The sequence below is a fragment of the Misgurnus anguillicaudatus genome, chromosome 22 (genome assembly GCF_027580225.2).
Source record: "Misgurnus anguillicaudatus chromosome 22, ASM2758022v2, whole genome shotgun sequence".
NCBI classification, from domain to species: domain Eukaryota; kingdom Metazoa; phylum Chordata; class Actinopteri; order Cypriniformes; family Cobitidae; genus Misgurnus; species Misgurnus anguillicaudatus.
The window spans coordinates 23,024,853-23,038,058 of record NC_073358.2 but is presented as its reverse complement, the minus strand read 5'-3'; the positions used below and the strand labels follow the sequence as shown (position 1 = coordinate 23,038,058).

Here is a 13,206-nt window from a genome sequence, read left to right as displayed (position 1 = left end):
TAACAATGCAAGCATGCCCACAAAATCTGTTTGGACAGCATTTGCATTGCACTGTTCTCAATCTTGCAGGCCAGTTTTAAGGGCTCGGCAGTTAAGGATGCAGCAGACTACACAGCAATCTGACATCATTAGCCAAGATTGAACGGCATCGGCCCGTCACTGTTACCCAGATACTTTAGTTAGCTCTAAAAATGCTTGAAGTACCCTTGTATACATTGTGCATATGGATGCCAGGTAGTAGCATTCTTCTTTGTCGTTAAATGGATGCCAACATGATCAATGGAAAACCTACCTAAAAATCTCATTTAAATGAAGTACAACATTAACTTTACCAGGCAAATAGCACAGAGTTATGTGAATTATTATTGACTATAAAGGATTAAAAGATGTTGGCTGTTTTGCTAAATGCTAGTTTGCTAGATAGATCCAACCACCACAGTGGTAACGATGGTGAATTCTCCACAATTATGTAATATAAGTACAAACCTAGCATAAAAATATTATATTGATAGTCTGTTGGTCAAAACAAACAATTCATGCTTTAAAATTTTGTTAAATGTACATTATGTTCTGTCCAACCATATGGTCACTACCCTACTGAAAAATCCAGCTAAACCCAGCATAAGCTGGTTTTAGCTGGTTTAAGGTGGTTTACGCTGGTCCCCCCAGCCTGACAAAGCTGGTCATGCTGGTGGGCCAGCTGGTATTCCAGCCTGACCAGCTAAGTCCAGCTAGACCAGCTTAACATTTGACCAAAACACAGCTAGACCAGCTTGCTACACCAGCAAAACCAGCTTCCTACACCAGCAAAACCAACTAAAACCAAGCTGGAGACCAGCTAAAACCAGCTCACCAGCTTATGCTGGTCTTAGCTGGATTTTTCAGTAGGGTAAGCATACATTTGCTCTTTGGCTCAACGCTAAGGATTTTTTCTTCAGTGGTTTCGATTTTTACTGGCCCTGTCAAAATTAGCACTGGCCCCACAAAAAGCACTAAAATTAAACAGGCCTGATAGTTGTCTTTATTGTTTTTGACTAGGGGTGTAACAATACACCAATGGCATGGTTCGGATCGGTTAACGGTTTTGGAGCCATGCACGGTTCGGACCGATTCGGTTCGGTTTGCTGTGGGGGTAGGGTTCCTGTCATTAAACCATGCAAAAAAGCATTTTGTATGAATCAACATTCGCATACAGAAGATTTAACCATTTAAAGCGAACAGTTTAGCATGTGTGCTTAAAAAGTCTAGAATTTTTATGATATTATCCTACACAGGGAATAATACGGATTTTTTCCAGAAAACTTCTTGCATAAAATAGATTTGAGCACTTTCAATGTATCTATGTATATTTTCAAAAACTTCCCAGCGGCCGTGAATTTTTTCCTCCAGATTCCCAAACGTTCAAGGATTTCAAGGACCCGTGGGAACCCTGATTACTGATTATGTTTACAAGGATAATCATGGCACTTTGAGATCATTTTGTGTAAATATGTCCGCTCAAACTTGAACAAGAAAACTTGAACTTTTTTGGTGGTTTTCCGGACGCACGTTTCAAATCTGCAAACAGACAAAACTTCTCAAACAGATTGTGATTAGCGCATTGACTGTTGACCTGTTTTGCACCTTTTTGATTGAATATTTAAATTGGCAAGGCCTCAAAACACAAGCAAATAATAAACTTTTGTTATTGTGCCGCACTGGCCCGACAGTTCGGTCAACTGGCCCGAGCACTGTTTACGCTGGGCCATTGGGTGGCTTTCCTTATTGTTGAGCCCTGTGTACTTGCTTATACTGGGGTGGGGGTGATTAAGTACAGCTCTCTGAACCTTCCAAAAATAAGCTGATGTTGAAATGTTGATTTAATTTAGTTTATTTCATGATTAACAGTGGACATGCATAAAATAATTCAGTCTTTTCTCTGAACGTCATGAACATTAAAATCACAGTAAATGGAAAATAAAAATAAATCATTTCAGTCCAAACAAACCAAACATAATAATTCATGTTTTGTCGTATTTCCAAAGCTTACGTTTACATTCTGGGCCTGGAACATGAGTAAAACAATAACATTTATACAAATAAAGAAAAGCAGTGGATGAGTAGATTAGAAAATAAACAGAAAATAAATAAATAATATTGAAACGAAGCCCACACATGGTCACATTTGGCTTTAAAACACTTTCCAAGCTTTTATTCAGAAGGCTTAATTTCCTGGCCAAAGGTAAGCACAAGAAAAACATCAATATTTACACTTTGTGGCTGGCCTGTCAAGACATCATAATCTCTATTTTTTACTGTCTTCTCCTGTCTGGCATCTCAGAGGGTCCAAAATACACTCTCAGAAAAAAAGGTACATGAGAAAGTTGTCAAAGGGGCGGTACCTTTTAAAAATGTACACTTTTGTACCTAAAAGGTATACACGCAGGTATATATACCTTAAAGGAACATATCTATACCAAAATGGTACATATTAGGACCTTTTCAAAAGGTACCCAGTACCTAACTTTTGTACCTTTTTTCAGAGAGTGTACTTGGTGCTTTTTTAGGAGAACACATCTACAGAGGAAGACGAATGATATAAACACCATCTTTCCTCTTCCTTGAGTCCCCGGCCCCAACACTGTGACATAAACTATGGAGTATGTGTAAATATGCACAAGTAAGCCAAGACACATCCTTCCCAGATCAGTGCCAGGAATGTCAGACCTCTGAAAGCAAACACACTGGACAGAGAAAATGTCTAGGGTGTGTGTTGTCAGTCGTCAACAGGAAACTAAGGTACGAGGAACAAGGAACTGATTGTACCCATGCACATGCAAGACCAATCAATGTGTTTAATAGCATCGGTACACCTCAAAATACTTCAGTTAATTGCTGAGAAAAATGAAGTGTTTGAGGATAGAGATCAGAGTGGAAACTGGTCACAGAGCAAATTAATATAAACGATGGGCTGATAATTCATCTAACCCTGAATCTAAATTTCAATCAATATCTGTCATGGTTTGTAGATGGTGGTGGCAAACCATGAATACTGTAGTATTACTGCAAAAATACTGAGATTGTGCTATATTAACACTGTGTTCTTGCAAAAATTAGGCCGAGTTAGTGGTAACTGTAACTGTACACTGTAATTAGGATTCTTGTTATTTATAATGATACTAGTTTGTAACATTTTGCAAATCAAATAAAACATTCAACTAGTCAATGATTGCATGACATTCAAGGCTCTAAATCGTAATGGTTGCTATGGCACCGGCTTGCCAGTAAGACAGGTATGGACAACTCTTTTCACAGCGAGGCACTCACAGGCTGGCTTTGCACTGCAAACACACAATCCATCATCCAAGACACATAATCAAACCAAATGAGGGTACGTATACACAGTGTACACAAAGCCTTAGAAGAAATTTTAAACAATTACATGCCACATTCAATGACAGCAATTGATTGTCAGCATGGACCTAATGCAAAAATCCTATAATTTTGGCCTAAAATTGGGGCACATAGAAAATCATCAAATTTCTTATACAACTGTTGAAAGGAAAAAGAAACGATTAGAGCTGTTACAATGATCAAATTATTGTCTCATCCTGATTGTTTGACCTCATCACGAAGATTTCAGATCACCGCAATGATTGCACATCTCTCTAAAAAACACAAGGGGGAGCTGCAGCGCCTGTATAAACGAGACAGTATCAGATTACTTTTAAATATGTGTTATGTGTATTATTATTTACTGCCAGGTAAAGCTTGCAAGAAATTTAATTTAAATAATCACAACAATTTGTGAAAATTATTTCATAAAAAAGTCAAAGCAATAAAACAGGCAAATAATCGTCATAATCGTCAAAGCACTAAAACAGGCAATTAATAGTCATAATCGTCACAATTTATTAGACAATTAACTGTCAGCCAAACTTCATAACGGTGACAGCCCTAGAAACGATTATCAATATATAAAGATGTACTGTCAGACTTTCAAAAAACTTACGCAACTTTTTAAACCCGGAAGTATTGCCCTATGGCAAGCTGCTGCATGTCCGTGTCTATTTTAAAGATCGCTCTGAATGGGATCTCTATGAAAAGTCCGTCACAAAAATTGAATTATCTCAGCTTTTTGCTCAAAATGTGGTGTTTTTGCAGAAACCTACCCATATTCAAAAGCTGATTACAAAAGAACTACTAAAGGTAGGATGAAACGTGTTTTTTTTTGTTTGAAAGCAGAGGGTCTGTTCTTTCATTTGGTATATTGTATGTTTATATATCTGAAGAAGAACATTTTCTGGAAGGCATTAAACTTTGGTGAAAATCATGAAAAACGCTGGCGCTGACTGGCAACTTTTTTTAAAAATGCTGGCGGTGAAAGAGTTAATAGCAATAAAAAGGTTATTAGTCATTAATTGAAATGCCTTATTTTCACAAATGTCACTTTAGCTATTTCATTGGTATTTTACAAATTTGACTGTCTTTTGCTGCAAAACCCTTTAAGTGCATGCAAACATTTTTTGGCAAAAAGATCCACTTCCAAAAAAGTCGGTATCCACTTCAAATTCAGGGTGCAAAGGTTGCTTTTAGGGTTGCACGATAAATCGCATGTGTTTGTCACGCGCATCTCGTCAGTAATGCCGGTTCCTTGATTAATATTAAATCGCCATCAGCTGTTTTCAGATGGAGCAGCTTTAAGCCGTAGTTCACTGACAATCGGGGCAATTTCGCATGAATTATCGCCTGCGATATGTATGCGATATGGCCCAGCTTGTCAGTGAACTACGGCTCTGTGTAGTTAATGTCGCGCCATCTGAAAGCAGCTGATGGTGATTTAATACTGACGTGATGCGCGTGGTATCGCATGCAATTTATTGTGCAGCCCTAGTTGCTTTAGAGTTCAGTTCAATACTACATTTTAAACATTGGACATGTTTTGACTAGGGGTGGGCGATAAACCAGTAGAAATGTGTCAATCGCTAGAGATTTTGGACTATCATCTCTATTAAGGTTACGCACCCACATCACGTTGCTGTGCACGTGGTCACAAAAACGTAACGTTTGTACACATATGTAGCCTCTTATGGAACGGCTGAAATTCCACAAGGGGGCGTATTTGTTCCTCAGACGTTGCACAATAAACGTGACATCCAAATATATTCATTATAAATCGTGAACGAAAAGTGAGATTCGAATGAATCTCCGTTAGTGAACTAATTGTATACACTATTTATATCGTAATTCGGTCAAGATTGTGAGATGAACAAATCGTTTTGGATTAAAAGGCTTGGATATTCCATTTCCTTGGACTTGGGGATTATGAACAATTTGCTTTGGACAATTTCACCGAAGCGGATAAAGGGAAGATTTTGAAGGTAAGTAAATATCCTAAATCGGCGCCGCCCGGTTCAGGTAACTAACAACTAGATTAGTTTTATGACTGCTAAAAATCATATTATGCTTTGTGTGTGCGCTTAATGAAATCCCTAAAGTCTAAGCTTTCCAACGATGTGCCGCATGACCGTATATTTTGAAGATTTAATGCTTCAAAGTTACAATGCAACCCAGCCTCACATGCAAGGGAAGGGGTGTACCGTGTACGGCACAGTGTTCTTTATCAGGTTAAGCACCTCCGTTTTAAAACAAGTGATTCTAAGCCATTGAAACACACAGAACAGTGCTATAGATGGTTTCATTGGATGCACATGTTTTGACGCAGTTACGCATTTGAGCAGAACATAAAGGCACATTTTGGCAATTAAGCTTATTTACAGTATCCCCCAGAGTTAGATAAGTGCATACATACCTTTCTCGTCTCTGTGCGTGTTGTAACTCTGTCTGACGCAGCCCCTGCTAGCTTAGCTTAGCACAAAGACTGGAAGTGAATTGCTCCAGCTAGCAAACTGCTCCCAATAAGTGACAAAATAACGCAAACATTTTCCTATTTATATGTTGTGATTTGTATAGTCACACCGTGTACAAATAACAAGGTCATATGAGACACAGCCATCTTTTAACAGTATACATACTGGGAACTATATTCTCACAAGGCGAAGATCTACTACTGGGCGGAGTGATTTGCTCGCAGCACCCGAGAAGCCCCCTGGTGAGGAGCAGAGAGTTCCGTCAGAGTTGTGGAAATCACTCCGCCCAATCACTCCGGGGATACTGTGAATAAGCAAAATTCCCAAAATGTGGGTGTGTTAACTTCCTTTAACTTCCGGTCTCTTTTTGTTTAATGGTAACAAATGTTTGGGTTTCTTCAAGACGGCGATCATGGATTACCACTATTTAATGGGAGGTTTGCCATGCGATCTAAGATTTCATATATTATATAGTACACATTTTACACAGAAACGTAAGTAACAAAGTGTAGTTTCTGATATGCTTTAGCAATGGTTTGAACTAATGTAATCTACGTGTTGTTTATTTTGCTTGTTATCAAAAATAAACTACTCTTAAAGGACTCTGTTGATATTGATTCTTTGCAGAGTTTATCAGAAGTTACGTTTGTTCCACGAAAGCCATTTGTTTATGTTGTTACTGCTGAAACCGTCTATGCAGCCGATGAGTTACAAGAAAATACAGTTCCTTATAGATCGTGTTATTTATGTTTACTCCTAAAATGCAATATACGAATGTATTTCCATTTATATGCACAAACTAAGTGACTCAATTTAGTCATTCTGATAGTTTACTTTGTGGCATATAGTAAATGATGACATAAAAGTTTAACAAAAAATAATTTTCACTATAAGTATGCGATTAATAACACAAAGGGTGTGTGAATAATCCTTTAAAATTTTCCTCAATTGACAGCCCTACCTAATACATGCCGAGAACAACATTATTACTACCTCCGTTATTTTTGGATGGAGGAGGTGTTTAACAGCTTTTGCATCTTAGCTCTTCATATATTACATATTAAATATATATTATATCCTATTAAAATACTTCAAACAAGCATTTTAATTGGCTACAATTCCTCTTTTAGCAGATACCAATTAAATGAATGTTAAAAATGAGAATAATACAATCAGAAACAATGCAAGTACTGTTATCATCCCAAATCTCTAATATAGAAATAAGGCTTAGTAGCAATTACGACAATCTCACTACTTCACTACTTAAACAGCAGAAGAAATCCATACCCTTTTGTTAAAAATGTTATCCAAAGACAACCACAGAAACGGATATCTAGATGTCTTCAGCGAGACTGGTGCTCTCAAAATCCAACCGTTTCATTAAAGTGGGTTGTGGGAGTTATTTCTGTTGTAATATAATTAAAACAATCACATCTCACACAGTAAATCATTATATAGTTAATCTTCTCAGCATGAGGTCCCGTGATAAGTGGAGGTTTTGCTGAAGTAAAAACATTTCAGAAGTGCAGTACATCGTAATTTTAGCTCCCTGCTTGTGTGGTCGGACAGGTGTTTTAGACCTGCTACAATACAGGTATTAAAACGTCTAGTGCACAACCCACAAAACTTTGTTAAATGCATTGAATATAACAACTGGGACATACTGCAAAGAACACTGAGGAAATAATCCCAAGATTGCTTGGAACCTACTAAATCACCCAAATTTATTCTGTACATGTGCATACATCTGGGACACGATGTGCTTATAGAGTATTAAAGGATGAAGAAGATGACAAGCAAAACAGGGTTTTCAGCACAGGCTAAAGGTTGTTCCAGGTCAGCAAGCAACCCAGTGATTTTTGAATGTTTTGTCCTGAACAAGAATAGATGGCAAGAGTGTCCAGCACCCTGTTAAGGGTCACAACCTCTACTGATAAAGTAAGGGTTGGATACAGTCATTGTGTGCGTTGAGTTGGTTTATTTTGGATCCATGCAGAAATGTGCACTCAAAATTCAATAGTAGAGTGTTATCCTTGCAGATAATGAAGAAAGCAAATGCTTCCACGTCTGGTTTCAAACCACTTTTTCTTTCTTTCCAAGTAAAATCCTTATTTTTGATGGAAAGTGCAGAACAAACAAACACTCAAGCCAAAGGTCACTTACCTCAACATGTGGCTACCACACTGAAATTCAACTCGACACATAAAAGAGCAGCCATGACGTCTCTACTGACCTATATATGTCCACAATGAAATACAATAGCAGTCCCTATTGTCTCATAAAATATCAGAGATAGAAAATTAAATAGTTTGGATTCAAAGGGAATCTGTTATTTGGGATACTTTCTCTTTCTAAAATATGTGTGCCTTTTCATCATGACAACGAAGTAGCTTGTTCGATTTGAAAGCTTTAGAGAGTTTGAATGAAGGACATAAGGGAAACTAAGTTGAGTGCCAACATCTGGTTCCAATAAAACTGCACACATTGTACCAACAAGAGAAAAAGGAATCTGAGTCATACAAGCATCACTTTTTTAAACGGCAATTTACATTTTAAAACGGTTAAACAGTGTTGGCTCCTTGTCCTTGGTAAAGTCATTTGCACATATTTAAGTAGAAACACATTTGAAATCGAATGAGATTGAATGCACATGTCTGATGTTTGTTAGGAACAAAGACATTTTTCTTCAACGCTTCAGATACATTTTTTATTTTGGATGTTTGAAAACTTGAAAGTCGAGTCATATTAAAGGGTTACATGTTTCCTCAACATTGCCAGCTTTGTGAGAGGAACAGGAATGTATTTACTGTGGCATTTCCTCCTCTAACAGTACTTTGGGGGATGGTGTGGAGTAATGGGAAAAGTACGAAAAAGGCCATACAGGAAAAGGGAGAAAATGAAGATCTCAAAGATCAAGTCAGTGAAATTTCTTTCTTCCTTTTCGCTTGTCTTCTAATGCCTATACGATTTCCTATATAGCCTACCTAAAGGCTTTGATACTCCATGCTTTGGAGATCAACCTGGACTTACAAGTAGTACGTTCCCTTGAACTGAGATCATACCTGCAGCCAAAAGTAAACCAAGTCACAGATGCTCTATAAAACAGCACAGATGAAGCCTAATGTGCTCTTTGTCTCACTAATGGGGCTAAAATAGTGAATGTGTGAAAGAAATATCAAAAGATCGGAAAGCAAGCATGATCTATCAAATCTTGTTGAACATCAGATTGTGATGATAAGGAACTCTGGGTGGTCTTGGTCCAAAAATGAGTAAAATCCAATGCTATTGCATGTTTTGGTTCTTGCCTGCATGGATTTAAATAGTAAACATTTTAAATGTGGTCTCAAGTCTTCTGTTTTAGGATGTGGTCATTGGTTATGAATGCAAACGTGTGAATTTACCAAAGAGCAGTTATTTCAATGTGCAGAGAAGCATTACAAATCCTTAGGTTACATTTGTGAGATACATAAACATAAAACTTGAAGATTAGATAAAAGAGGGACATATATATATATATATATATATATATATAGCCTTATTATGGAAGGCCTGGCTGATGAGCGAGACTGTATGGACGATATCGATCAATGCTTCAGGTTAGGGGCTGCTGCTCAGCTTTACTAATGCAACATGTAAAATCTCTCTCTCTATTTCATTTAACATTGCCTGGTGTCTACCCCGCTGTGAGGATGGTTTAGTGTGCGTGTTATGCTTTTGGAAATCTGTAAATAGCCGACACGACACAAGACGACATTGCTATGAAGAGCCAGAATGTCGAGCCAACATAACGGATTTTAGGAAGCAACAGAGCTCCCGGTGCAGTAAATAGAAACAGACAAATGTAACAAAAAATAAAAAACGTACGACTTCGTGTTTCCCTTCCATTGACGCGTTTTGTTGAAATTCATTATGAATCACAAAATCATCCATTTCATAGCGCGGGTTTTCTGACACAGCCTGACATTCGTACTACGTTCATGTATTAGGCTACTTACCTTCATGTAGAGATTGAGCAGAACCTTGCATACTCCTACAGTTGATTCCTAACCGGCAGTGAAGATACGGTTTGAGATGAGTGCGGTATATTCCCGGTCTTTAATCCCTGTGGGTGTGAGATGTTGAACGTTCAGGTCTTATTCCCGGGATGTTGGCAGCTCTGCTGAGGAATGCGCTCTGATGTTACTGCTGCTGCAGCTTCGGTAACTCCCCCTCAAAGTGAAATGTTAACCCTCCGAGGACCAGACTGTATCCTCCTCTGATTTACACATACGTTTCACAATCCCATATCGTCATTTCAGTGAATGTGAATTACATTCACCTCTCAATGGCTAATTCATTTGTCATCGATCATCAAATGTTCCCACTGACTGAACCCATATTTACTGCTTGTCTGTGCAGTTTTTCCTGTAGATGACAGAAAGTCATGTTCCTGTCAAAATATTGTGCAATACTTTACCATCACCAAGATGTTCATTACACAATTTCAGTGACTTTATACCCAAAAATGTTTGTAATTTAATCATGTATGTCATTTTAATTTTTTAAAAATATATTCTTCATATTCGTGGATATGTTCAGATTTTTAAAGGTGCAGTATGTAACTTTTCAAATGATCTCTTGACAGAAATGCAATATAGTATACATAACTATATTATCTGTGGTGTATAAAGACCTTACATAATGAACTAGATTGTTTGTATTACCTTAGAATTAGTAATTATTATCTACGTAAACTGTGGGTCCCCCTACATGGAAGTCGCCATTTGAGCCACCGTGTTTCTACAGTAGCCCTAAATGGACAAACTGCTTTATAGTTTCATCAGTTTTTTAACCTCTGCTTGACTGGCTATTCTTTACTGTCACAGACAACATCTGTGGAGGCAATCGTAGCTTCTCTTTGTGCTTAGAAAGGAAGGGGTAAGCAATTAACTGAGCCGTTGGTTGCAATTCGCACCGTTAGATTTCACTAAAAATTACACACGGCATCTTTAATAACACTCACAGACATGTCCTGTAAAAACTATATTTTAAACCATACATTTCCTTTTTATATCATGCCATAATATATATAATATATATTTATCATGTTTTTTAGGTATATTATAGGTGGGCACACGAAATTATGTACCTATAGGCACGTATGGACCAACGTGAAAATGTCACGTTTCGCCGCGTTTGAACGTGAGCATGTCACGCTTTTCTGTTTGTGTCACTGTCACGTATTGGTTACTCAACTTTTTTGTCCTAATTTCTTACCATTGTCACTTCGGTTTAGGGTTAGATTTACATAAAATGACATCCCTACCTAAACCCAACTCAGGCGACATTTGGTTAAAGTTTAGAAAATATAAAATAATAGGTCTTGTATCTTTTTTTATAAACCAATACTTAAAGTGACAAACTAACGCAAGCACCAAATCTAACCCTAAACCGAAGCGACAATGGTTTGAAAATAGGACAAAAAAGATGAGTAACCAAACGTGACAGACACAAGCAGAAAAGCGTGACATGCTCACGTTCAAACGCGGCGAAACGTGACCTTTTCACGTTGGTCCATACATGCCTATAGGTACATAATTTCATGATATAGGGTTGTATATATATATATATATATATATATATATATATATATATATATATATATATATATATATATATATATATATATATATATATATATATATATATATATATATATATATATATATAAAACATATACATATAAAGAGTTTCATGATAAAGAGTTTTGCTGCAAAACGAGATTTTTTAAAAAATTTTAAGAAATCTTGTTAATATGTTTATCATGTGCTTTAGGTATATTATAGGTGGGCATAGGCCTATATTCAAATATTTTCACAAATTATGTTATGTCACGATATATATTTCAATAAGGAAGTGTTTTATATATATATGTATGTGTGTGAAGAGTTTCGTTGCAAAAGGAGATAACTCCGCTTTTAAATTTTTCAGGAATCTCATTTTTTGGTTGTGCATTCCAATTAATATCAATATAACTGCAGTTGGTTTGTTTTGATTTAAACCTTCATAACTTAAAAAATACAGCTAAGTAGCACCATAAAACAAAATAATAACATGCTAACATAATAATAAACATGTTTTGACAAAAATGTTAAAAACGTTTTGCAACGAAACTCTTCATATATAAATATGAATATATTTTACGAATATATTTATCATGTTTCATAGATACCCTATATATCTGTGGGCATAGGCCTATGTTCAGATATTTTCACAGATATGTTGTGTGAAAACTACTATATTTTTAAACCCATAAATATATATTTTTAAAATATATATGTTTATGTTTTTATATATATTGGTGGTCAATAGTGTCTCATGGAAATGTGATTTAAAAATTCTATATAATACATAAATAATAAAAATGACATAAAAGTGTGAGGGGCGCACACAGTTTACCAACATAATGCTATAGGCTGTTAAATCCACCCCCAAGATTTAGTCATATTGTGGCCTTCCTTCAGTGCACGGGGCTGTGGGATTCATTTTCCCATTTTATAGCCTACAAGATTAAAAAATGTCAGTCTGATCTTTTGAAAAGTAAGAGTGATGTTTGGCTATTGGCTTTGGTAAGTACCCCTACCACATGATGGATTTTCACTGCTATTTAAAGCCTCAAGCAGAGTTACATACACATGGTTGATATGTGAACTGATGTTTATGTGGGGAAAGTATTGTAAACCAGCCATTGCTTTTACAAATTTGATTAGAAGTAAATGAGCCCATGTCATTTATTTTCATTTCGTTTATTGTATACATTTGTACATATTTTTTTTAGCAGATTTTAAGTGCACATTTGGCTTTAGTCAGAAATCTATGATGATTTTTGTGGGGGGTTATGACTTCCTGCAGATAAAACAGAAATTACAATCCTAAACAGGAGGATATGAGACCTCCTATTTATTATGCATTTTATTATACATATTCTATATTTGATAGTTTATCATGTACAATATTTCCCCATTTTTAGTTCATGTTAATGTTTATACTTCCTCTTTAAGGATCTCGAGCCAGGGAACTGCTAGGAACCGGCCCTCGAGAGGGCAGCGCTGCTATTGATGGGAATGTTTTTGTTCCTTGACGTCAGTGTTTAGAATGAACAAGATGTACTACATTGAAAAATGTTTGTCTTTCAGTGTAAATAAGGACAAAAATATTTTGTAACATCTGCTAAATGTTACATAACTACAAATTAAGTAAATATTATATATTTTTTACATCAGCGTGCTAAATACATTTTTGTGTATACCATCCATAAAAATGCATTTTGCACCTATTCACACTACCTGTTTATCCTGTATGCCTATTTTGATGACAG

General features: G+C 36.4%; 1 protein-coding gene across 2 annotated transcripts in view; it reads right to left on the bottom strand.

The window, feature by feature from the left end:
• The window catches only part of LOC129440624 (disabled homolog 2), a 51,759-nt gene extending 41,554 nt beyond the window's left edge, over window positions 1-10,205 (bottom strand). For both annotated transcript variants that reach the window (XM_055200089.2, XM_073861051.1), the window contains exon 1: window positions 9,845-10,205. The gene's annotated coding sequence lies outside the window, so the exon portion shown is untranslated. The remainder of the gene's footprint in view (window positions 1-9,844) is intronic.
• Window positions 10,206-13,206: the final 3,001 nt, after the last annotated feature.